This window comes from Hevea brasiliensis, chromosome 10, assembly GCF_030052815.1.
Source record: "Hevea brasiliensis isolate MT/VB/25A 57/8 chromosome 10, ASM3005281v1, whole genome shotgun sequence".
Taxonomy (NCBI): domain Eukaryota; kingdom Viridiplantae; phylum Streptophyta; class Magnoliopsida; order Malpighiales; family Euphorbiaceae; genus Hevea; species Hevea brasiliensis.
In genome coordinates this window covers 76,484,159-76,510,892 of record NC_079502.1, presented here as the reverse complement: position 1 = coordinate 76,510,892, position 26,734 = coordinate 76,484,159, and positions in this window count along the sequence as shown.

The following is a 26,734-nucleotide window of genomic DNA, read 5'->3' as shown; positions in this document are numbered from 1 at the left end:
ATTTTATGGCTTTTAGCCATTCTAACATTGTGTTGATACTTGGCCTTCTGCCTATTGTTATTACAGCTTATTAGCTGTTCTGTTGCACATTGGGAGATGCATATGTGATCGATGGTATGACGGCCTGAGGTACTAGATACCCAGTGCCAGTTTACCCATTTATCCAGTCCAGTCATCCAGTATAGGTTACTTGGGCAACCAAAAATGGAAGTGGATAAATTTAATAAAATTATGAATATAACAAGTACAAAATAAATAAGATTACCAATAATGATCGAAAAATTGTCTGCATAAGACATCAGGACATGCACTGCATATTTATTTTCTGCTATTTCTTTTTATTTTATTATTGGCACCACTAAGCATTATTGCTTAGCGCGTTGCTTTTTGCCATGCGTAGGTTATAGAGAGACCGACCGAGAACTCAGTAGACCACAGACTGGGTGAGACCTTCTGCAGCTCTGCATAGTATTCGTGTCACCTCACCGTCTTTAGTGCATTGGTAGGACACTAGGTTTCATTTTGGTATTATATAATCAAACTTTTATTTTCTCATGTATAATTAAGACTTATGTAATATATTTTGATATTAATGTAAATAGTGAAAATTGTGTTTATGAAGAGAACATTGAGTGTAACACCCTCCCTATAGCAATTCCGTACATTCTACTGTTTCGGTGATTGGTGTCGGTCTGGACAGCTAGAACGTCTGGAAAAATATTTAAACTAAAGTGAGGAACCATAATTAACTCAAATATTAATAAGAAAAATTTAGAAAAATTTTTAGAAATAAAATACAACCAAGTTAAATGAGCCGGTGCCCAAGTGATGGGTAACCTAGTGAGAAGTTGCGGTTCTCGCAACTAGGAGCCCTAGACCCAGGGAAAAATTCATAAAATAAATCTTGAGACTCCAGAGAAGGGTCATTGAGGTTCCTATGGTATTAGAATGCCAAGAAAATATTTAGAAAAATTTTTCAATCGGTACAGACAATTTTGACCCGTTAAGCCAAACGGAGGGCATTTTGGTCATTTCGCGTTCAGAGACGATTTTTGACCGACTTGTCCAGTTAAGTAAATAATTATCATGATCTAAATGTGAATAAATATTGTTGAAAATTGAATTGAAAATGAGTAGAAAAGAAAAGAAAAGAGAATGAAAGAAAATACTTAATTATGACATCATATGATGTTTTTAAAATGAGCTCCACCAATCATCTTTTAACAAGCACCTTTAAATCAATTAAAAAGGACCAAAAGGAGTTAAAAAATTGAAAATTTTTTTTGCTCATCTCCTTCCATTTCCGGCAGCCCCTCTTTCCCTCACTATCTCCATTAAAACTTTCTCTTTTTCTTGCTAAAACCTCACTCTTTACATCATAAAACCTCATCCTCACTTCACTAAAATTTATCCTCACACTCTAAATCATATTTAGACAGCCATTAGAGGGAGAAATCTTGAAAATTGACAAGCTCAAGTGGGAGCTCAAGTGGGAGCTTTAATAAGGTTAGTGTCCAATATCTTCCTCTCTTTTTAAATTCATGACTAGAAAGTTGATTTAACTTGAAATTTATAAGAAATTCAAATGAAAACCTTTGATGTACTCACTTTATATTTTTGGTAGCCATGGGTTTATTAGAGTTTTGATGATTTCTTTGGATTAAATGAGTATATAAGCTGCCCTTGATATTAACTTAACATTTAGCACATTGAATTGTAGGTTAATGAAAGAGTAGAGAAATTGAGAATTTAGGGTTTTGAGCAAATTTGAGTTTAGCTCCTATAATGGTGTAGGAACATTTTAATGGTCAATTAGTGACCATTTGGTTATTGGTAAACAATAAATAAAGTGTGTTTAGTGATAGGATTTAGGTTTAGTGTGGCTGCCCTAGGTGACCTGCAGAATTGGACATGAGTCCAGCAGGTTTGGGCAGCCATAACTTGAATTGTAGAGGTTTAATTGGTGTTTGGCCAATTGGACATGAAACCAGACACATAATGGCACAATTTTGGTGAAGAAACCATGCCCATAAGACCAAACCAAGTAGACCAAAAACTTTCCCCAATCCGGGTGTCCTGCAACCAGTTTCTGCAGAATGACCAAATGAACAGTGATTGTTCATTTGGCCATAACTCAGTGTAGAATGGTCCAATTGACCTGAAATTTTACCAGCAACTAGCTAAGATATAGACCAACAACTTTCATGAAGAAACCTACCCCAAATTATGACCAGACCTATCCAACAAGGGAGTTGCAATCACTGTTCACTGCACTGTAGATATGGTCAGCCCTGAAAATTTCCAATCCGGCCAGTTGTGGTTTTTGGACCATAACTTGAGCTACAAAACTCCACATGGAGTGATTCAAAAAACGAAATTCAACTAGACAAAATAAGGAACGACTTTCATGTTTATCATTTTTCCAAATTCCCACTGCAACAGCAACTAATGGAACAGTAAAAATGAGGTATCAAAACTGAAAATTCTGCCCTATTATCTTTAAACTTAGAAATGGTATTGGCAACCAATACCAACAAATTTTGAATGCAAAATGTGGTATGTTGGGAGTATTAAAACCAATGTACTTATTTTCTATGCAAAAGTCAACATTTTGGTTGACTAATGAAGTGAATAGTAACACCAAAGCTTGAAATTCAAAAATTATAAAATTCAAAAGTGTAAAATGCCCTAGTATACCTAACAAGATTGGTTTGGATAGCTTGGCATGCCAATAGGGTTCAGTTAGCAGTACTGCACATGGCATTATGCCATTCTGTGATTTCATGGCTTTTAGCTATTCTGATATTGTGTTGAGATTTGGCCTTGTGCCTGATGTTATTACAGCTTATTAGCTGTTCTGTTGCACACCGGGAAATACATATGTAACCGATGGTGTGACGGCCCGAGGTACTTGATACCCAGTGCCAGTTTACCCGTTTATCCAGTCCAGTCATCTAGTATAGGTTACTTGGGCAACCAAAAATGAAAGTGGATAAATTTAATGAAATAATTAATATAACAGGTACAAAATAAGTAAATCTACAAATACTCAATGAAAATTTATTTGCAATGAGATATCAATACATTCACGGCATATTTATTTTTTGCTATTTATTTTTATTTTATTATTGGCACCACTAAGCATTATTGCTTAGCGTGTTGCTTTTGCCATGCGTAGGTTCTGGAGATACTGACCGAGAGCCCAGTAGACCACAGACTGGGTGAGACCTCCTGCAGCTTTGCACAGTGTCCGTGTCACCTCACCATCTTCAGTGCATTGGTAGGACACTAGGTTTCATTTTGGTATTTTGTAAATAACTTTTATTTTCTCATATGTAATTGAATCTTATGTAATATATTTTGGTATTAATATATATAGTGGAAATTGTGTTTGTGAATGAAAAAGTGAATATGTATTTATGACTTTTACATGATTATCATATGAGATGAATGATTAAGAAATGGAAATGTTGTTGAAAAACATATTGAGATTTTGTTGACGAAATGGAGTTTTGGATTGATTGGAAATGATTATTAGAAGTGTTTTTCACAGGTTCTGAAGAACTGTTTTCTCCATTTTTAACCGGTACTCTGCCGAATTTTCTATAAAATTTTTGGAACCTCAAATAAATTATAATTTCAATAAATGACTTAAATGAATTATATTTCATAAATTATATTCAAAACTATGATAAAAATGATTGAGATAAAATAAAGTGTTCCGGTACACCGTGTGACATATCTTACTTGGATATACTGTAGACGGGTAAGGGGTGTCACATTGAGTACTTATTTATGACTTGTACATGAATATTATGTGAAATGAATGAATGAGAAATGGAAATATTGTTGAAAAATATTGAGACATTGTTGATGAAATGAAGTTTGGGAATGACTGAAAACATTTTGGAAGTGTTTTTCATAGGTTCCGAAGAACTGTTTTCTCCATTTTTAGCCAGTACTCTGCCGGATTTTCTATAAAATTTGCGGAATCTCAAATAAATTATAATTTCAATAAATGACTTAAATGAATGATATTTCACGAATTTTACTTCAAACTATGAAAGAAATAAAGTAGGAAGAATAAAAATAGTTGAATTAAAATAAGGTGTTCCGGTACATTGTGTGGCATATCTTGCTCTGTTACACTGTAGATAGGTAAGGGGTGTCACATTTAGTGGTATCAGAGCATGGTTTAGGAGTTTATGGGCCTAGATGGAGTCCATACCATACATTGCATTTGTAAGAGTCGAGGTGACACTAATGCAGATCTGTTTGTCATTGTTATTTTGAATAGGATATGGACCCTACATCACAAAGAGCAGTTGAGGAGGAAGTGGAGAGTCATGCTCCACCTGCAACAGCTGAGAATCGAGGTAGGGGAGAACCTACTCCGCCTGCTCAAGCAGAGCCTGCTCAGCCTCCACAGGCCATGTTCCAGCAAATGGCCGAATTCTTCAGACAAATGGCTGGGGTAATGCCACCACCACCACCACCTCCATAGTAAAAATCACATTTAGAAAGATTGAGAAAATTTGAAGTAGTAGACTTCTTTGGCAAGAGAGAAGGTGATTCTATTGCAGCCGAGAACTGGTTGAATAGAATGGGAAGGGTTTTAAAATAACTCCACTGCACTCCAGAGCAAAACCTAGAAGCTGCTGTATCTCTATTGCAAGATGATGCCTACCAATGGTGGGATACAGTGTCTAGTGAAGTGCAGCCAGAAGTAATAACTTGGGACTTCTTCCTCTCAGAATTCAAGAAGAAATATGTGGGTAGTGTATACCTAGAAGAAAGAAGAAGAAAATTCATTAACCTGAGGCAAAGATAGCTGACAGTGGCCGAGTATGAAAAGAAATTTATAAGATTGAGTCGTTATGGAAGGGAGATAGTCCCTAATGAAGCCGAGAGATGTAAGAGATTTGAAAAGGGATTAAATGATAACATAAAGATCATGATTACTGCCTTGGGAATTACAGACTTCACCAAGTTAATGGAAGCTGCATTAAAAGTTGAAAAGGTTAGAATAAGTGAGCAGACCAGAAGGGAGAGACAACAGAAGAGGGGCTCGGGTTAGTCTAGCTCATCTCCTATACTAGGAAAAAGGTTCAAAGGTCCACCTGTACAGAGTTTAGGTCAACCTCAAGGTCAGGGTCAGTCCCAGGGGCCCAGGCCATAGTTCACCCCTAGGAGAGGTTAGTCCACACCATCAGTGGGCAGCTCTCTAGGGACGGGGTTCAGGGGACCAGCCCCAGCATCTTCTGCATGTCCACATTGCCTGAAGTGGCATAAGGGGGAGTGTTGGAGAGTGGCTGGTGCCTACTTAAGGTGTGGGTCAACAGAGCATCAGCTGAGGAACTGTCCACGCAGAACTACTACAACTGCTCCAACACAAGCAGACAGACTTGCTCCTGCACGACTAAGGGGTAGGAAATCTGGCAAATCTGAGGCAGTGGGACCATCACAGAGGCCTGCATCTGAGCCAGAAGAGAGGCCTAAGGGCAGACCAGCTACCAGAGCCTATGCCATGAGAGCTCAAGAGGAGCAACATGCCCCGGACGTCATCAAGGGTATGTTCTCCCTCTACAATACATCTGTGCATGCATTGGTGGATCCAAGATCCACTCATTCATACATCTGCATCAACCTACCCATAGAAAGGGGGATACTAATAGGGGAGAGTGACCAAGACATCCTGGTCACTAATCCATTGGGCCACAGTGTAGTGGTGAACAAAGTGTACAAGGGTTGCTTGTAACACCCCTCACCCGTCTCCAGTGTAGCCAAGCAAAGTGTGTTACACGGAGTGCCGGAGCACCTGATCTTATCTAATTTCATTACAGTTCTTGATTTATTTATTCAAAAACTTTATTTAAGGTTTAGGCTATTTTTACTTTTATCAAAATCTAACTAATTTGGAAATTTCAAAAATTTTAACGATAATCCGACAAAGTGTCGGTTGTAATTTGGATTAACAGTTCTTCTGAACCTGTAAAAGACAATTCACAACATATTCAAATTCATAGCTCAATTTATCTCAATAATATCTCATCAGTTTCTCAAAATTTCTTAAACTCAATCTCATTCAGAATCATTATGATTAGACAATCAATTCAGACATCAGAATTCTTACATTTCATTAACTTATATAATTTTTCAATTAAGTACATAAATTTGTCAAGTACAGGATATACAAATGAAATTACAATATACTTAGAATGAACAAAATACATAACATGTATAATTATGAGCCCTATCTACATGCATTGCTGAGGAGGTGACAATTTTGAACTCTTCTGACACTTCTGCAGATCTGGACTCCAAAAATCTCAGTCGACAGTCTACTGGTTTTACCTTCAGTACCTGCGCGAGGAAGCAATTCCATCGCGCTAAGCATTTCTGCTTAGTGGTGCAATAGTATAACAAGAAATAATATATACAAATAAAGAAAGAAATAAATCATAATTCGAATACTCAGGAATCAATTTAATTTGGTATGGTACTTCTAGTATCAATGATCTTATGTACTAGTTTGTTCCTCTTTGGAAGTGCTTAGTTTATAACTTTTTAGTAATACTACCCAGTATACAAATTATTCTAACTATATTATATTTCAAGTCTCTACTGTTCTGCAATTTATATTTTTGTTATATTTCTTTTGCTAATCTCTTTTACTCATTTATTCAATACTTAATTTAATTGTACTGAAATTTCATTATACTTAACTTAGCTTCCTGAATTGAATAATGTTTTAAATGACTGCCCATATAGCCTATACACTGACCAGACTGGATAAATGGATATACTAGCACTGGTTACCTAGTACCTTAAGCCATCACAACATCGGTCACAAAGTATCTCCCGGTGTGCAAACAGTGTGGCTAAAAAGCCATATAATCAATCAGGCATTAAGCCGAGTATAATAACACAATCTGTATAGCCATAGGCTATTAAAATCATAGTATGGCATAATAAGCCATAAAACACAGTATGACGTAAAGTCATTTACAAAACAGCTGTCAGAATCCTATTGACATGTCAACCTATCCAAACTAGTCAACTAGGCAATTAGGGCATATTACAATGTTACATATTTAATTCTTTATTCATAGGGTTTATACATCTTTATGCCTTTCACTGGTCAATAAAATTATTGACCTTTTTATGCATCATGGATAGGTTGATTCTAGCATCAACATGTCACAATTTACAATTCAATATGTTGTCAATATAATGCAATTTACCCTTTTCACAAGTTGGCATTCATTGCCAAATCACTTCAAGCATCATTTTATGTAATTACTAATTTTCAATTTTAGTGTGCTAGATTGGTCTAGCTTAAAGTCCTATTTCCCTTGGTTTTTAGCTTCTGGTCAAAGAAGCAAAATTGTAGCTCTATGCTTTATTGCATGCGGGGCAAAATTTAGGTCATTATGAGTTGTATAGACCAAGATATGGTCAATTTACTAAAGCTGGACAGATTGCACCTTTGGTGCAAAATTTGGTCAATTTCTCAATTTTTGTGTGCTAGATTTGTCTAGCTTAAAGTCCTATTTCTCTTGGTACTGTTCCCTTCAATTCATTTCATTAGTCATCCTATAATGTTGACCCTTGATGCACTCTACGTGAGTCAATTCTAATGTTACCAATATGTCACATTTTATAGCCCTTTAGTGTTGGTATATGTTACCAATTTCATTTCCAAGTGTATTGCATTTTATTGCAATTTACCAGATTTCGGTGTACTATTTTGACCTAGCCGGACGACCTAGTTCCCTCAGTTTTTGGGTTTTGGTCCAAACTACAAACTTGTAGGTCTATGTCTTATTACACGCGGGGCAAAATTTCAGGTCATTCTGAGTTGTGAAGACCAAGATATGGTCAATTTACCAATGTTGGACAGATTGCACCTTTAGTGCAAAATTTGGTCAATTTTAAGTCACTTTTGGTTCAGCAGTTTTTGTACCCAAACTTATGCAAGCCATTTGACTTGGTTCTGGCCATTTCTGGGCTTTGGTGTCTTCATAAGAATTGTAGATCTATGTCTAAACTAACCATGGTAAAATTTTCACGTCAATTGTACCTGTTTTGAGTGAGTTATGGTCATCCTAAGGACTACTGTTCATATGGTCAAAAATCTGGGTTGCAAGGTTGCTATTCCTGATTTGGTCATTTTTAAGGTCAGTTTCTAGGCAGAATTTTGGTAACATTTCTACATTAAAGTTGGCCTATTTGGTGTCTAGTTTCACCCCCCATTGGCCTCATACCAATTGGGTGCATAGTTTGGCACTTATGGACTAATTTATGTACTGCCTTTAATACACAACCTGCACAAAACACATACACTTCCAATTTGATATTCCTTCTCCTCCTCATTACTTCAATATTCAATCAATAACACTTCCATATATATATTGTACACAATTCCAGTAACAATTTTGGGTAGAATATTCAAGTGCTCAATGCACACAATTCACCATTAAGTTCAATATTCACTTCTACCAAAATTCTACATATCTCAATGTCAATATTAAACATACACTTCAACATAATCATACTTCAGTATCACTTACACATACTGCCCACAATTTAATACTAGCATATTTCATTAATAAACTACATATTCACACACAAATTCATGATTTAATAGGCTTCCAAACATGGCAGTTTGCCAAAGCATCAAGACCCATATTCAAACCCTTAATTCAAGCACTAACATGCACATCATTGGATATTAACTTACTACCACTTCCATGTAAGTTAATCAACCTTAATTTCCATCCATTAGAGGTAAGAAAAACTCAACTACAATAAACTTTCATGGCTGTCCAAAATTGAATATATCAATAACTCATCGAATCCTTCAAATTTCTTCACCATCCAACTCATCTCAACCTTAATACAAACTTTAATGAAGCAAGGGATGAAAAACTAGCACTAACCTTTCTTGAGCTTCACCAAAACTTCATCAAATCCTCTTCTTTTTGCTCCCAACATACTGCCCAAGGTGTGTGTGCAAGCTTTGACGAAGAAACTATGGTGAAATGAGGGCTTGATCATGGTTGCATGGTGATGGAGGGAGTTTGGCCATGGTGGACTTCCATGGAGGTAATTTTGGCTGGTTATTTCCCAAGCTTGAAGATGATGATTTCTGCCCAATTCCACTTTGATATATCCCATTTATTTAAGGTTAGTGGAGCACTAACCAATAAATTAATGTTTAATGATTTAAAAGTTTCCTAATTTGCACATTTAGCTCAATTCTTTCACTATTTACATATTGTATCCCATTTTAATTTTTCATGACATTTACTAAGTGCAATATCATTTATTTTTAATGAAAATTTAGGTAAAAAGGCAACTCTAGGTGTCACATGACCTAAATACCCCACTTTGGGTTATATTCCCGATTTTTCGGTAACACCGATTTTTGTCTGTTTCTCGATTTTTCATTTTTCTTTGTATTAATTTATTAATTTTTCTTTAATAATTCTAGTGTCAATTATATTTCAATAGACCTTCACTTACGTATCGGAATTAAATTCTGAGGGTTCCCCGCGGTCCTGAGGTCGGCAACGGCCTTCCTAGTGCAGTCACCCATCGCTGCGGTGTCGGCTCATTTAACTTAGCTTCACTTTCTCTCTTTCATTTGTCTTTGATTTTTCTTGCATTTTCTTCTTATTTATTTCATCATTATATGTCTGTTCATTATCCCCGAAGTGTAGTTCCACACATTCTTACTTTCCGGGGCAGACATTAGCCATCGGAACAGTAGAATGTACGGATTACGAAAATGAGGATGTTACAACTCTTCCCCTCTAAAAATGAATTTCGTCCTCAAAATTCATCTGATTCAAACAACCGAGATTATCGTTGTCTCATAATTTTATTCACTTTTCCATCATTGTTTTCCTCTGCCTTTAGTATTCCTACTCATGAAATTCTATTATTCATTAGTTTCTTGATCTCTCATACTAGGATTCTTTACCATTCCTTCTGTCTCTTTTAGCAATTCCAACTCTGTTAAATTACCCTTTGTCTAGTTATTCTGCATTTATCTCATACAAGACCTTATACCTTGGTATCTTCATGCTTCTTCTGAGTGAGAGGTAGACCACTGACAAAGTCCATAGTGACTTGGTCCCATTTCCATTCAGGTCCCATTTCCATTCAGGTATGTTTATGGGCTGTAACAAACCTAATGGAACTTGATGTTCTGCTTTGACTTGCTGACATGTCAAGCATCTAGTTACATAGTCAACTATGTCCTTCTTCATACCTGGCCTCCAGTATCGGAGTTTCAGGTCATGGTACATTTTTGTGCTTCCTGGGTGAATAACATACACACTGTTATGTGCTTCTTTCAGAATACTGGTTTTCAACTCTTTATCATCTGGTACACATACTCTTTCTTTATAGTACAGGTACCCATTTTCTTTCTCTTCATATTCAGTTTCCTTCCCCTCAGTGATTTTGCCCATAACAGCCATTAATTTCTCATTTGTCTTCTGCCCATCCTGTATTCATTTGTATGATTCGCTTCACTTGCAACTCAGCCAAAATAACTCCATAATGAGTTAAGGACAGTTGGGCATTCAAAGATCTTAATGCTACAATAGATTTTCTACTTAAAGTATCAGCGATTACATTTGCCTTTCCAGGGTGGTAGTCAATTTTAGAAAATACACCAGCTCCCTTTAACTGATCAAACAGATCGTTAATTCTAGGCAACGGATACTTGTTCTTCACTGTTACCCTGTTTAACTGCCGGTAGCCAACACATAACCTCAGTGTCCCATCTTTCTTCTTTACAAACAGTACCGGAGCTCCCCACGGTGACACACTGGGGCGTATGAACCCCTTGTCTAGTAATTCTTGTAGCTGGATTTTTAACTCTTTCAATTCAAAGAAAGCCATCCTATATGGAGCAATTGAAATTGGAGCTGTACCCGACATAATCTCAATAGCAAATTCAACTTCCCTTTCTGGTGGTAAACTAGGCAATTCCTTAGGAAATACCTTAGAGAAATCCCTTACTGTGGGTATGTAAGACAAGTCAAGTTTACCCTTCCTAGTGTCAACCATGTGTGCCAGATAGGCTTCACACCCTTTTCTCAACCATCTCCTTGCAACTGTAGCTGAGATGACATTGGACAAGAAATCTGTCCTTTCACCCACTACTATTATTTCTTCGTTCTCAGCAGTTTTCAGAGAGATTCTCTTCAATTTACAATCTACTATTGCCTGATGATGGGATAACCAGTCCATTCCCAAAATCACATCAAACTCATGGAAAGGCAGTTCGATTAAGTCTGCTGAGAACTCTTTCCCTTGAATCTTCAATGGACAGCCCTTATACACTTTGTTTACTACCACACTGTGGCCTAGTGGATTTATGACTAGGATATCTTGGTCACTTTCCTCTACTGGTATTCCCTTTTCTACGGGTAGCTTGATACAAATATAGAAATGAGTAGATCCAGGATCCACTAATGCATACACAGAAGTATTATAAAGGAGGAACGTACCCTTGATGACATCTGGAGCATCCTATTCCTCCTGTGCCCGTATAGCATAGGCTCTGGCTGGTTTTTACGCATACGCTCTCTCCACAGTTACGTCATGTGTTTACGTGAAATGCACCTGCCTCAGCCTTACCCAGCGTTCTACCCCTTGGAGTTGGAGGGGCAGGCCTATCAGTTGATACTAGAGTGGATGTAGCAGTTCTGCGAGGACAATCTCGGACTAGGTGGTCTATAGATCCACACCGTAAACAAGCACCTATCATCCTCCAACATTCACCCTTATGCCATTTTTGGCAATGTGGGCAATGAGATCTTTGTTGGGCTGGTCCCTGTGCCACTGTCCCTGGAGAGCTAGCCATTGAAGGGGTGGACTGACCTCTCCTTGGTGCAAACTGAGATTTGGGCCTCTGTGACTAACCCTGACTTGGTGCTCTACTGAAACTTTGAGTAGGCAAACCTCTAAATTTCTTACTTCCGGAGAGAGCATCAATACAGTTTCTAAATGTATTCTCAAATACCTATATCATTCCTTTCTATCAAAAATATTAAATACTGATAAGACTCCATATCTATGTCCAAATATCTTCATCCTCAAGGTGTTCTTTCTAATTTATAGCTATACTGAATTCTCAAAGCTTATAGCAATTTTTTTGTGGTAATGGTAGTCCACATTAGTGTAACCGAGTCATTGACTCTAGCTACCTTAGAAGTGTAGTCTTTCGATAGGCTAGTTCAGAAGTTTTAAATTTTTGACTAGAATTTTCATATTTATTTCCCGTAATAGTACTCTATTCGGGCGTAACTGTATCAAATTATAGATTACTTACAAATATTCTTATTTTATTCTACCACGAGGAAGCACGTAGCTCTACACAATAATCTCATGTCAGTACTGTAATCTGCAGCTTACAATACAGACATTGAGAACATTACGTAGTTATTACATTATAACCTCATGAACTAGGTTTTCTACTTCTTTTTCTAATGCCCTCTGCGGCTCTAAGTCCATATCTTAACTTTGAATAATAAAAAATAAATAGATCTGCATTAGTGTCACCTCGACTCTTATGAATGCAATGCATGTATACACACTATCTTTCCACTTATCTTTGCCTAGGAACGCCTAAACCATGCTCTGATACCACTAAATGTAACACCCCTCACCCGTCTACAGTGTAACCAAGCAAAGTGTGTTACACAGAGTGCCGGAGCACCTGATCTTATCTAATTTCATTACAGTTCTTGATTTATTTATTCAAAAACTTTATTTAAGGTTTCGGCTATTTTTACTTTTATCAAAATCTAACTAATTTAGAAATTTCAAAAATTTTAACGATAATCCGACAAAGTGTCGGCTGTAATTTGGACTAATAGTTCTTCTGAACCTGCCAAAGACAATTCACAACATATTCAAATTCATAGCTCAATTTATCTCAATAATATCTCATCAGTTTCTCAAAATTTCTTAAACTCAATCTCATTCAGAATCATTATGATTAGACAATTAATTCAGACATCAGAATTCTTACATTTCATTAACTTATATAATTTTCCAATTAAGTACATAAATTTGTCAAGTATAGGATATACAAATGAAATTACAATATACTTAGAATGAACAAAATACATAACATGTATAATTATGAGCCTTATCTACATGCATTGCTGAGGAGGTGACAATCTTGAACTCTTCTGACACTTCTGCAGATCTGGACTCCAAAAATCTCAGTCGACAGTCTACTGGTTTTACATTCAGTACCTGCACGAGGAAGCAATTCCATCGCGCTAAGCATTTCTGCTTAGTGGTGCAATAGTATAACAAAAAATAATATATACAAATAAAGAAAGAAATAAATCATAATTCGAATACTCAGGAATCAATTTAATTTGGTATGGTACTTCTAGTGTCAATGATCTTATGTACTAGTTTGTTCCTCTTTGGAAGTGCTTAGTTTATAACTTTTTAGTAATACTACCCAGTATACAAATTATTCTAACTGTATTGTATTTCAAGTCTCTACTATTCTGCAATTTATATTTTTGTTATGTTTCTTTTGCTAATCTCTTTTACTCATTTATTCAATACTTAATTTAATTGTACTGAAATTTCATTATACTTAACTTAACTTAGCTTTCTGAATTGAATAATGTTTTAAATGACTGCCCATATAGCCTATACACTGACCAGACTGGATAAATGGATATACTAGCACTGGGTACCTAGTACCTCGGACCGTCACACCATCAGTTACAAAGTATCTCCCGGTGTGCAAACAGTGTGGCTAAAAAGCCATATAATCAATCAGGTATTAAGCCGAGTATAATAACACAATCTGTATAGCCATAGGCTATTAAAATCATAGTATGACATAATAAGCCATAAAACACAGTATGACGTAAAGTCATTTACAAAACAGCTGTCAGAATCCTATTGGCATGCCAACCTATCCAAACTAGTCAACTAGGCAAATTAGGGCATATTACAATGTTACATATTTAATTCTTTATTCATAGGGTTTATACATCTTTATGCCTTTCACTGGTCAATAAAATTATTGACCTTTTTATGCATCATGGATAGGTTGATTCTAGCATCAACATGTCACAATTTACAATTCAATATGTTGTCAATATAATGCAATTTACCCTTTTCACAAGTTGGCATTCATTGCCAAATCACTTCAAGCATCATTTTATGTAATTACTAATTTTCAATTTTAGTGTGCTAGATTGGTCTAACTTAAAGTCCTATTTCCCTTGGTTTTTAGCTTCTGGTCAAAGAAGCAAAATTGTAGCTCTATGTCTTATTGCACGTGGGGCAAAATTTAGGTCATTATGAGTTGTATAGACCAAGATATGGTCAATTTACTAAAGCTGGACAGATTGCACATTTGGTGCAAAATTTGGTCAATTTCTCAATTTTTGTGTGCTAGATTTGTCTAGCTTAAAGTCCTATTTCTCTTGGTACTATTCCCTTCAATTCATTTCATTAGTTAACCTATAATGTTGACCCTTGATGCACTCTATGTGAGTCAATTCTAATGTTACCAATGTGTCACATTTTATAGCCCTTTAGTATTGGTATATGTTACCAATTTCATTTCCAAGTGTATTGCATTTTATTGCAATTTATCGGATTTCGGTGTACTATTTTGACCTAGCCGGACAACCTAGTTCCCTCGGTTTTTGGGTTTTGGTCCAAACTACAAACTTGTAGGTTGAAGGAGCGGAAGCGTGAAAAACACAATTTTATACCATTGAATTCAAAAATTTTCACCTAGGGTCACATGCACCATGCAAGATTTATTTTTATCTATTTGATTTCAATGATAAACAACATATTAAAACTCTTTTAATATGTTTTTGGATCTGTATTTGCCATTTAAGATTTTAAAATTAATCAGATTAATTTTAGAACCCTAGATTAAATCAAGAACGATTACACTAACCTCTTGATGTGCTGCAGCGTGTCTGCGCCTTTGAGATTCGTCTTCAGGACACCAGATGTTGTCCCTCTAGCTTGTCCACACCAAGAACACCTATGGCAGCCCTTGAACAGCTTCTAAAGCCTTTTCTATTAATTAGAAATTCAAGTTCTGCCTTTTAAGAGATTAGAGATGTAAACAGGACACTATAAACAATTTCTAGCGTTCTTAATTCAAGAGATTGATGGCTAATCTCTTTGAATTGATGAGAGATGAAGAGAAATAGCTGGAGAGGCTCAAAGTGGCGTGACAATTGAGAGGAGAGGCTGCTGGTTATGTTTTCTTTTCATAACCACACTTAAATAGCTAGGTTAACACATTAAACCCTTGCCACATGTCACCTTTTGATTAGCTCTAGGTTTAAGTGACCCAATCACATTGTGCCAAGTGTCAAACCTATATTTAATCTTGATTTTAATCATCTTACATGATTAAAAAACATTTGGCAAGCTTATGTGTTATGCCATGTGTCACCATCTCATGGTGCCACGTGTCAATCGTGAAATGACCAAAATGCCGCGGTGTCTTAATTTTGAGTTCTTAACCCAAAATAATTATTTTCTTCTTCTAATTAATTTATATCAAATATAATTTAATTAATTAATCTCTATTAATTAATTTCTCATCAATTAAATTCATATTTAAACACTTTAAATATAAATTTAATTTATACTACACATCCAATAATCTAGATTTGGTTTCAAGTCATGCTAGGGACTTTGCAATTTAATTGCAAACCAAATCTATTTAATTAATCAATTAAACTCTTTAATTAATTAATTAAATCATATTTAAATAGGTGATAACTTGTGTATGTGTGTGACTTACTAGGCTCATCACTAATTGGCAATGAGACATGATATCAACTCTTAATATCATCAGAACTCTTTCTTACCATAAATGATTTCTCTAAATCATTTTATGAACCTCATAGACCATGGTTAACACCTAGCATAGCATGCCATGGCCACCCAATTAGTAATAAGATTTACCTTAAATGAACCTATAATCATATGTTACCATGCACTAGAATCTCTCTGTTACAAAATCCCAACTCAAACTGGAGTCATGGTTTATGTCAAACTCCATTTGCTATGAATATTATGTTCTCTTTTAATTCCAGTTCTTGATTAAAAAGATTTTCTCATCAGAAACTCTTTTCTGAATAAATCTATCTGTCTGGCAGAACTAGAAACATCAAGAACAATTAAATGAACATAGGATTTTAACTCTATTTACTTAGAGGAACAGATTCCATCTTGATCAACACCTACCTCCATATATAACTAGCAGGAGCCAACACATGCCCATATACCCATACATAGTACAAGTATGAAAGCGAGATCAAACTCAAACTACCTATATACAAGATAATCGTGCTATCTCGTGTCTAAAGATTATATGCACTGATATGATTTATGACAAAACATTGACAAGAGTAAACTCCATGTGCTTGTTATAAGTGTCACTGGTTCGGCCTACTTATCATTTATAAGTGCCTATCATGTTTGTTATATGGCATGAGACTCACCATTCCATCTTATTTATATCTCATATAAATAACTTGGGAACAAACATGAATACAATCTTTATGGATAAGTCATGTCCTTATTATGAAGTATCCTCGATTGTGAACCTATTTATGATACTTTGTGCTAGAAATATTGTCACTCATATTCTTAACAACTTAAGAATAATATTTCTAACAAAATATCAATGGACCTTTTCTATTACACATAAATATATTATGTAAACGGAAAAGTGGAAATGCCTTTTATTAATAAAATATGTACAAGATACATACTAAATGATATGCTCTAGGGCATACTACTAACAATCTCCCACTAGCACTAGAGCCATTCATTACAATACCTTAGACCTATCTTCTCAAGATGTCGGTCTAACTGAACTTGTGACAAAAGCTTAGTGAATGGATCAGCTGAATTTTTAGCTGATGTTATTTTTCTGCATGGCTATATCGCCTTGCCCAACTATATCTCTGATAATATGGTAGTGCCTTTCTATGTGTTTGGATTTTGGGTGAGACCTTAGTTCCTTAGCCTGTATGACTGCTCCACTGTTGTCACAGTGTAGTGGAACTGCTGACTCAATGGAAGGAACTACTGTAAGTTCTGTCACGAACTTCTTTATCCAAACAGCTTCCTTTGCGACATCGATGCAAAGAATATACTCAGCCTCAGTAGTGGAATCTGCAGTCGTGCTCTGTTTGGAACTCTTCCAACTGACTGCACCTCCATTACAAATGAACACATATCCAGAGGTAGACTTTCTATCATCGATATCTGATTGGAAATCAGAATCAGTATAACCATCCAATTACAAGTCTCCACCTCCATAAATCAAGAATAAATCCTTAGTTCTTCTCAAGTACTTAAGGATATTCTTGACAGCTATCCAGTGTTCCAAACCTAGATTGGATTGATACACCTAGTCAAACTAACGAGATATGCGATATCAGGCCTAGTACACAACATTGCATACATTAAACTTCCAATAGCGAAGCATATGGAATCTGGCCATCTTATCTCTTTCTTCGGTGTCTTTGGAGACATCTCTTTAGAAAGGTGGATACCATGTCTCACTTTGTTAACAATGCTCTCTTGGAATCAAGCATGTTAAACCTCTTTAACACCTTTTCCAAGTATAGACTTTGGGATAAACCAATTATTCTTTTCACTCTATCTCTATAGATGCGAATCCCAAGAATATAGGTTGCCTCTCCTAAGTCTTTCATGGAGAATGTATTTGACAACCATACCTTTATAGTCGTCAACATACGTATCATTACCCATCAACGAGTATGTCATCCACATATAAGACAAGGAAAGTGATAGCACTGTCACTAACCTTCTTATATACACATGGCTCATCCTCATTTTTGATAAAACCAAAAGATTTAATGGCTTCATCAAAACGGATGTTCCAACTCCTCGAAGCTTGTTTCAACCCATAAATGGATCGCTTTAGCTTGCATACCTTGGAACCATCTTGGGATTCAAATCCCCTAGGTTGTTCCATGAAAATGTTTTCTTCAATGTATCCATTGAGAAAAGGCTTTTGACATCCATCGCCAAATCTCATAATCATAGTATGCAGCTATTGCTAATAAAATCCTAATTGATTTAAGCATGGCAACAAAGTAGAAAGTCTCCTCATAGTCTATTCCTTGCCTTTGGCGAAACCCTTTCGCTACTAGCCTTGCCTTATAGGTCTCTACCTTTCCATCGTAACCAATTTTCTTCTTAAAAACCCATTTGTTCCCTATAGGTACAATACCTTCAGTGGGTCAACAAGATCCCAAACTTGATTCTTATACATGGAATCAATCTCGGATTTCATAGCATCAATCCATTTTGAAGAGTCTATATCGATATAGCTTCTTCATAGGTAAGTGGATCATCTCCATGATCTACTTCTTCATGAGTAGACAACTCTTGTTCTTCTTCATGAAGAAAACCATATCTCACAGTGGGTGAGATACCACTGGTTGTTCTACGAGGAACAGTGTAGATGTTTCATCAATGGGTATAGGTTGACTAGATGGATCTATATCCATCTCATCTGATTGGTTGGTCGAATTCTCCAATTCTAACTCTATTTGCCTTCCTTTGCCTCCTTCTTGAACAAACCGTTGTTCAAGAAATGTGGCATCTCTACTTATCACAACCTTTTGTGAAGTAGGCAAATAAAAATAATATCCAAAACTATCTTTTGGATATCCAACAAATTGACCTCTTTACGATCTGGTCTCCAATTTATCGTTGTTCACTTTTTGATATAATTTGGACAACCCCAAATCTTAACATGCTTAAGACTTGGTTTTCTTCCATGCCATATCTCATAAGGTGTGGAAGAAAGCGATTTTGATGGAATCCTATTCGAATATATAAAGTGATTCTAATGCAAATCCCCAAAGGAGATTGGCATATCGGTATAGCTCATCATACTACGTACCATATCCAATAAGGTACGATTTCTCCTTCGGATACACCATTCACCGTGTGGCGTTCTGGAGGAGTCGGTGAGAAACAATGCCATGCTCTCTCAAGTATTCATCAAATTCGATTACTCAAATATTCACCTCCACGATCGATCGAAGAGCTTTAATACTTTTTCTGTTTGATTTTCTACTTGATTTAAATTCCTTAAACTATTCAAAGGATTCATGTTTGTATTTCATCAAATACAAATACCCAAACCTTGATTTATCATCGATAAAGGTAATAAAATAATGAAAGCCCCCTCTAACCATTTCTTTAAACGGACCACATACATCACTATGTATTAGTTCCAAAATATTTTCAGCTCTTAGCCCTTGTCCAACAAAGGGTGATCTAGTCATTTTGCCTTGAAGGCAAGATTCACAAGTTGGAGTAGGCTCGAGCCCAATGAGGATAGAATCCCCATTTTCTCTTATTTTGCAATCCTATCTTCTGCAACCTGACATAACCTTAAGGGCCAAATATATTTTGAACTTGAGTTGGTTTTCACCATGGCATTGCATTCATTTAGATTACTATACTCGGCGGTGGAAACACTTTCTTCGACAATGGAAACACTTTCTGTTGGCAATGGAAACACTTTCTGTTGGCGGTGGAGACACTTTCCTTTGCCTTTATCGACTTTAATCTTCCTTTTCTGTTTAGCTATTTTCTTGGAAGGACCAGAATCGAGATTTCTTTTTCTTATTGCGCTTCTTCTTGTTGGACTTTCCAGTGAAGAAGATGCAATCAAAGCTACCTCTTTTCCTTTATTGCACGGCATATTCTTTTGGGCAATAACCAGCATGTTGAGTAATTCAGCTAAGGTGCATTCTGTTTAGTCATATGGAAATTTGTCACAAAATTCCCAAAAGACTCGTGAAGGGATCAAGGATCAAATCCGTTTGTAGTTGGAAATCCATGTTGAAGTCAAGATGTTCCAACCGCTCAATCACCGAATCATCTTGTGGACATGATCCCCAACATTACATCCCTCGGACATCCTCATACGGAATAAGCTGTTTAGATATCTCATACCTAGCATTCCTGCTGTGCTCACCATACAACTCTTGTAGGTGAAGGAGGATCTCACTCGCACTCTGCATGTTCTCATGTTGCTTCTGTAACTCATTACTCATAGAAGTAAGCATGTAACACTTAGCTCTCATATCATGCTCCTTCCACTTGTCCAAAGTTTCATGTTCCTCTTGTGTGGCCTCTGGAGGTAAGGGACCAGGAACATTTGAATCTAGAACATATCCTATATGTTCAAGGTTCAGGACAAGTTACAAATTTTTTAGCCAATCGCATGATTAGGTCCTGTCAACTTTGTTGTGATCAAGTATGCTTGCAAGGATATTGGATGGTGGTGGTTGTTTTGTGCTCATTATTATCAGAAAATTAATTGCAGAAAATAACCAGATTAATTAGTAAATGTATCATGTAATTAACTAAAATGATTATGGTCTTTTAATCAAATTGGTCCTCCCACTAACTTAGCGAATCCTACACTTCCAAAGTAGAAAACGGAAATCCTAGTTGGATGGATTTCTAGTGGGTGATTGAATTCTTATAATTCTATTGATCATCCTCAGGTACATCCATTATTGGAATTACAATAAACTATAAGTGAGCAACTCCTTGCCCATCACATCTCATGTGAGGTTCAATCCTTTACCTAGCCCCTAATGCTCAAAATCTCAGGTACATCCATTATTGACTTATCTTGCATTAGTTAAGTTGATCCCATTGAGTCAATAATTATGCAAATAATTTTAATGTCCTCAGGTACATCCAATATTGGCCACTAAACCATTTACATATTTACAACATCTCATGCTTAACAATTATTCTTAAGAAAATCTCTTAAATAAATTGCATCTTATGCAACTATTTAAAATTTCTTAAAATAATTGCCCCAATGGAGGGCTTATGTTATAATTACTTTAATTATACCATTTCCAACTTAATCATTTGTTTGGAAGATTTTATAGCCATCCTAATTACTATTAAGGTCTCACTTTGCACATTATCCATTTAGCATGCATATATCATATAATTGCATACATTCCCATACATCTCATGCATTCATGGATAAGCAGTAAATATGGTATGATCATGGACTTTCTAAGGGATTCAATTCTGAGCCACCAAGAATTGAATCAGGACATTCCTAGGTGCATTTCATTCATTCATTTTACAAGAGTTGCTGAAGGAGTACATAATCAACACTTGATATTGAATTCCTCCCACTAGTCCCACCAATGCTCTTGACCTCCTTGAACTTCTTGCAATCCAATATTACATAGTAATCCTTGGCATACCAAGGTGAATTTACAAGAACTTAAATAAATGAAATTACAACCCAAAAATTATTACAAACTTAATAATACATGCCCAAAATAAATTAAAATAAATTAATTAATTTACAATCCCAAAGAAACATAAAAGAAATAAATCCAATCACATTGGTCTTTTATAGTCCATGATCATCCATCATGCATATCACTATTTAACAATTAAATAAAACATACATACTTAAATTAAATTGAATATCTCATATTCAACTTTAAAAATCCAGATTTGAATATGATTCAAATAAATTTAAAAATTCAGATTTGAATCTCATTCAAACAAATTTAAAAATTCATATTTGAATTACATTCAAACAACTTCAAAAATTCAGATTTGAATCACATTCAAACATTTTTAAAAAAAAATCAGATTTGAATCACATTCAAATATTTTTTAAAAAATCAGATCTGAATTTTATTGAATCAATTTTAAAAAATCAGATTTAAATATGATTCAAACAACTTTAAAAATTCAGATTTGAATCACATTCAAACAACTTTTAAAATTCAGATTTGAATCACATTCAAACAATTTTTAAAATTCTGATTTGAATCATAATTTAATTGTGTGATTAAAACAACTAATTAAACACTTTAATTAGTCAAAGAATAGGCCTTAGATCATACAACAATTGCAGAATTAAAAGCCAAACCTTGAACCACCCATGGAACCATTGTTGCCGCCACCAATGGTGGCTTCACCATGTGTGACGCCACATCTCATGATCCAACCAGCAATGAATCTCTTGATCTCATGATCAAACACACAATTAAATTATATAATCAACAATCTAAATGGCAAATATAGTGGCTCTGATACCAATTGAAGGAGCGGAAGCGTGAAAAACACAATTTTATACCATTGAATTCAAAAATTTTCACCTAGGGTCACATGCACCATGCAAGATTTATTTTTATCTATTTGATTTCAATGATAAACAACATATTAAAACTCTTTTAATATGTTTTTGGATCTGTATTTGCCATTTAAGATTTTAAAATTAATCAGATTAATTTTAGAACCCTAGATTAAATCAAGAACGATTACACTAACCTCTTGATGTGCTGCAGCGTGTCTGCGCCTTTGAGATTCGTCTTCAGGACACCAGATGTTGTCCCTCTAGCTTGTCCACACCAAGAACACCTATGGCAGCCCTTGAACAGCTTCTAAAGCCTTTTCTATTAATTAGAAATTCAAGTTCTGCCTTTTAAGAGATTAGAGATGTAAACAGGACACTAGAAACAATTTCTAGCGTTCTTAATTCAAGAGATTGATGGCTAATCTCTTTGAATTGATGAGAGATGAAGAGAAATAGCTGGAGAGGCTCAAAGTGGCGTGACAATTGAGAGGAGAGGCTGCTGGTTATGTTTTCTTTTCATAACCACACTTAAATAGCTAGGTTAACACATTAAACCCTTGCCACATGTCACCTTTTGATTAGCTCTAGGTTTAAGTGACCCAATCACATTGTGCCAAGTGTCAAACCTATATTTAATCTTGATTTTAATCATCTTACATGATTAAAAAACATTTGGCAAGCTTATGTGTTATGCCATGTGTCACCATCTCATGGTGCCACGTGTCACACTGTGAAATGACCAAAATGCCCCTGTGTCTTAATTTTGAGTTCTTAACCCAAAATAATTATTTTCTTCTTCTAATTAATTTATATCAAATATAAATTAATTAATTAATCTCTATTAATTAATTTCTCATCAATTAAATTCATATTTAAACACTTTAAATATAAATTTAATTTATACTACACATCCAATAATCTAGATTTGGTTTCAAGTCATGCTAGGGACTTTGCAATTTAATTGCAAACCAAATCTATTTAATTAATCAATTAAACTCTTTAATTAATTAATTAAATCATATTTAAATAGGTGATAACTTGTGTATGTGTGTGACTTACTAGGCTCATCACTAATTGGCAATGAGACATGATATCAACTCTTAATATCATCAGAACTCTTTCTTACCATAAATGATTTCTCTAAATCATTTTATGAACCTCATAGACCATGGTTAACACCTAGCATAGCATGCCATGGCCACCCAATTAGTAATAAGATTTACCTTAAATGAACCTATAATCATATGTTACCATGCACTAGAATCTCTCTGTTACAAAATCCCAACTCAATCTGTAGTCATGGTATATGTAAAACTCCATTTGCTATGAATATTATGTTCTCTTTTAATTCAGTTCTTGATTAAAAGATTTTTCTCATCGAAACTCTTTTCCGAATAAATCTATCTGTCCTGGCCAGGAACTTGAAACATCAAGAACAATTAAATGAACATAGGATTTTAACTCTATTTACTTAGAGGAACAGATTCCATCTTGATCAACACCTACCTCCATATATAACTAGCAGGAGCCAACACATGCCCATATACCCATACATAGTACAAGTATGAAAGCAGTATCAAACTCAAACTACCTATATACAAGATAACTGTGCTATCTCAGGTCTAAAGATTATATGCACTGATATGATTTATGACAAAACATTGACAAGAGTAAACTCCATGTGCTTGTTATAAGTGTCACTGGTTCGGCCTACTTATCATTTATAAGTGCCTATCATGTTTGTTATATGGCATGAGACTCACCATTCCATCTTATTTATATCTCATATAAATAACTTGGGAACAAACATGAATACAATCTTTCTGGATAAGTCATGTCCTTATTATGAAGTATCCTCGATTGTGAACCTATTTATGATACTTTGTGCTAGAAATATTGTCACTCATATTCTTAACAACTTAAGAATAATATTTCTAACAAAATATCAATGGACCTTTTCTATTACACATAAATATATTATGTAAACGGAAAAGTGGAAATGCCTTTTATTAATAAAATATGTACAAGATACATACTAAATGATATGCTCTAGGGCATACTACTAACATAGGTCTATATCTTATTGCACGCAGGGCAAAATTTCAGGTCATTCTGAGTTGTGTAGACCAAGATGTGGTCAATTTACCAATGTTCGACAGATTGCACCTTTAGTGCAAAATTTGGTCAATTTTAGGTCACTTTTGATTCGGCAGTTTTTGTACCCAAATTTGTGCAAGCCATTTGACTTGGTTCTGGCCATTTCTGGGCTTTGGTGTCTGCATAAGAATTGTAGATCTATGTCTAAACTAACCATGGTAAAAGTTTCAAGTCAATTGGACCTGTTTTGAGTGAGTTATGGTCATCCCAAGGACTACTGTTCATATGGTCAAAAATCTTGGTTGCAAGGTTGCTATTCCGGATTTGGTCATTTTAAGGTCTGTTTCTAGGCAAAATTTTGGCAACATTTCTACATGAAAGTTGGCCTATTTGGTGTCTAGTTTCACCCCCATTGGCCTCATACCAATTGGGTTCACAGTTTGGCACTTATGGACTAATTTAGGTACTGCCTTCAATACACAACCTGCACAAAGTACATACACTTCCAATTTGATATTCCTTCTCCTCCTCATTACTTCAATATTCAATCAATAACACTTCCATACATATATATATATATATATATATATATATATATATATATATATATATATATATATATATATATATATATATATTGTACACAATTCCAGCAACAATTTTGGGCAGAATATTCAAGTGCTCAATGCACACAATTCACCATTAAGTTCAACATTCACTTCCACCAAAATTCAACATATCTCAATGTCAATATTACACATACACTTCAACATAATCATACTTCAATATCGCTTACACATACTGCCCACAATTTAATACTAGCATATTTCATTAATAAACAAACATATTCAAACATAAATTTATGATTTAATAGGCTGCCAAACGTGGCAGTTTGCCAAAGCATCAAGACCCATATTCAAACCCTTAATTCAAGCACTAACATGCACATCATTGGATATTAACTTACTACCACTTCCATTTAAGTTAATCAACCTTAATTTCCATCCATTAGAGGTAAGAAAAACTCAACTACAATAAACTTTCATGGTTGTCCAAAATTGAATATATCAATAACTCATCGAATCCTTCAAATTTCTTCACCATCTAAGTCATCTCAACCTTAATACAAACTTTAATGAAGCAAGGGATGAAAAACTAGTACTAACCTTTTTTGAGCTTCACCAAAACTTCATCAAATCCTCTTCTTTTTGCTCCCAACATACTGCCCAAGGTGTGTATGCAAGCTTTGATGAAGAAACTATGGTGAAATGAAGGCTTGATCATGGTTGCATGGTGATGGAGGGAGTTTGGCCATGGTGGACTTCCATGGAGGTAATTTCGGCTGGTTATTTCCCAAGCTTGAAGATGATGATTTCTGCCCAATTCCACTTTGATATATCCCATTTATTTAAGGTTAGTGGAGCACTAACCAATAAATTAATGTTTAATGATTTAAAAGTTTCCTAATTTGCACATTTAGCTCAATTCTTTCACTATTTACATATTGTATCCCATTTTAATTTTTCATGACATTTACTAAGTGCAATATCATTTATTTTTAATGGAAATTTAGGTAAAAAGGCAACTCTAGGTGTCACATGACCAAAATACCCCACTTCGGGTTATATTCCCGATTTTTTGGTAACACCGATTTTTATCTGTTTCTCGATTTTTCGTTTTTCTTTGTACTAATTTATTAATTTTTCTTTAATAATTCTAGTGTCAATTATATTTCAATAGACCTTTACTTACATCCCGGAATTAAATTCTGAGGGTTCCCAGCGGTCCTGAGGTTGGCAACGGCCTTCCCAGTGCGGTCACCCATCGCTGCGGTGTCGGCTCATTTAACTTAGCTTCATTTTCTCTCTTTCATTTGTCTTTGATTTTTCTTGCATTTTCTTCTTATTTGTTTCATCATTATATGTCCGTTCATTATCACCGAAGTGTAGTTCCAGACATTTCGACTTTCCGGGGCAGACATTTGCCGTCAGAATAGTAGAGTGTACGGACTACGAAAATAAGGATGTTACATTGCCCGTTAAGGATTCAGAGGTATGAATTTTTGGCAGACCTGATTAAGTTACCTTTCCATGTGTTTAACGTGATTTTGGGAATGGACTGGTTATCACGTCATCAGGCAATAGTTTATTATAAACTGAAGAGGATTTCTTTGAAAGCTCCTGAGGGTAATGAGATCACAGTTGTAGGGGAAAGGACAGATTTCTTATCCAATGTTATTTCAGCCACAGTTGCAAGAAAACTGATGAGAAAAGGTTATGAAGCCTACCTAGCACATGTGGTGGATACTAGGCAGGCTAAGCCAGATCTGCGTGACATACCCACAGTAAGAGACTTCCTCGATGTGTTCCCTAAAAAATTACCTGGCTTGCCATAAGAAAGGGAAGTCGAATT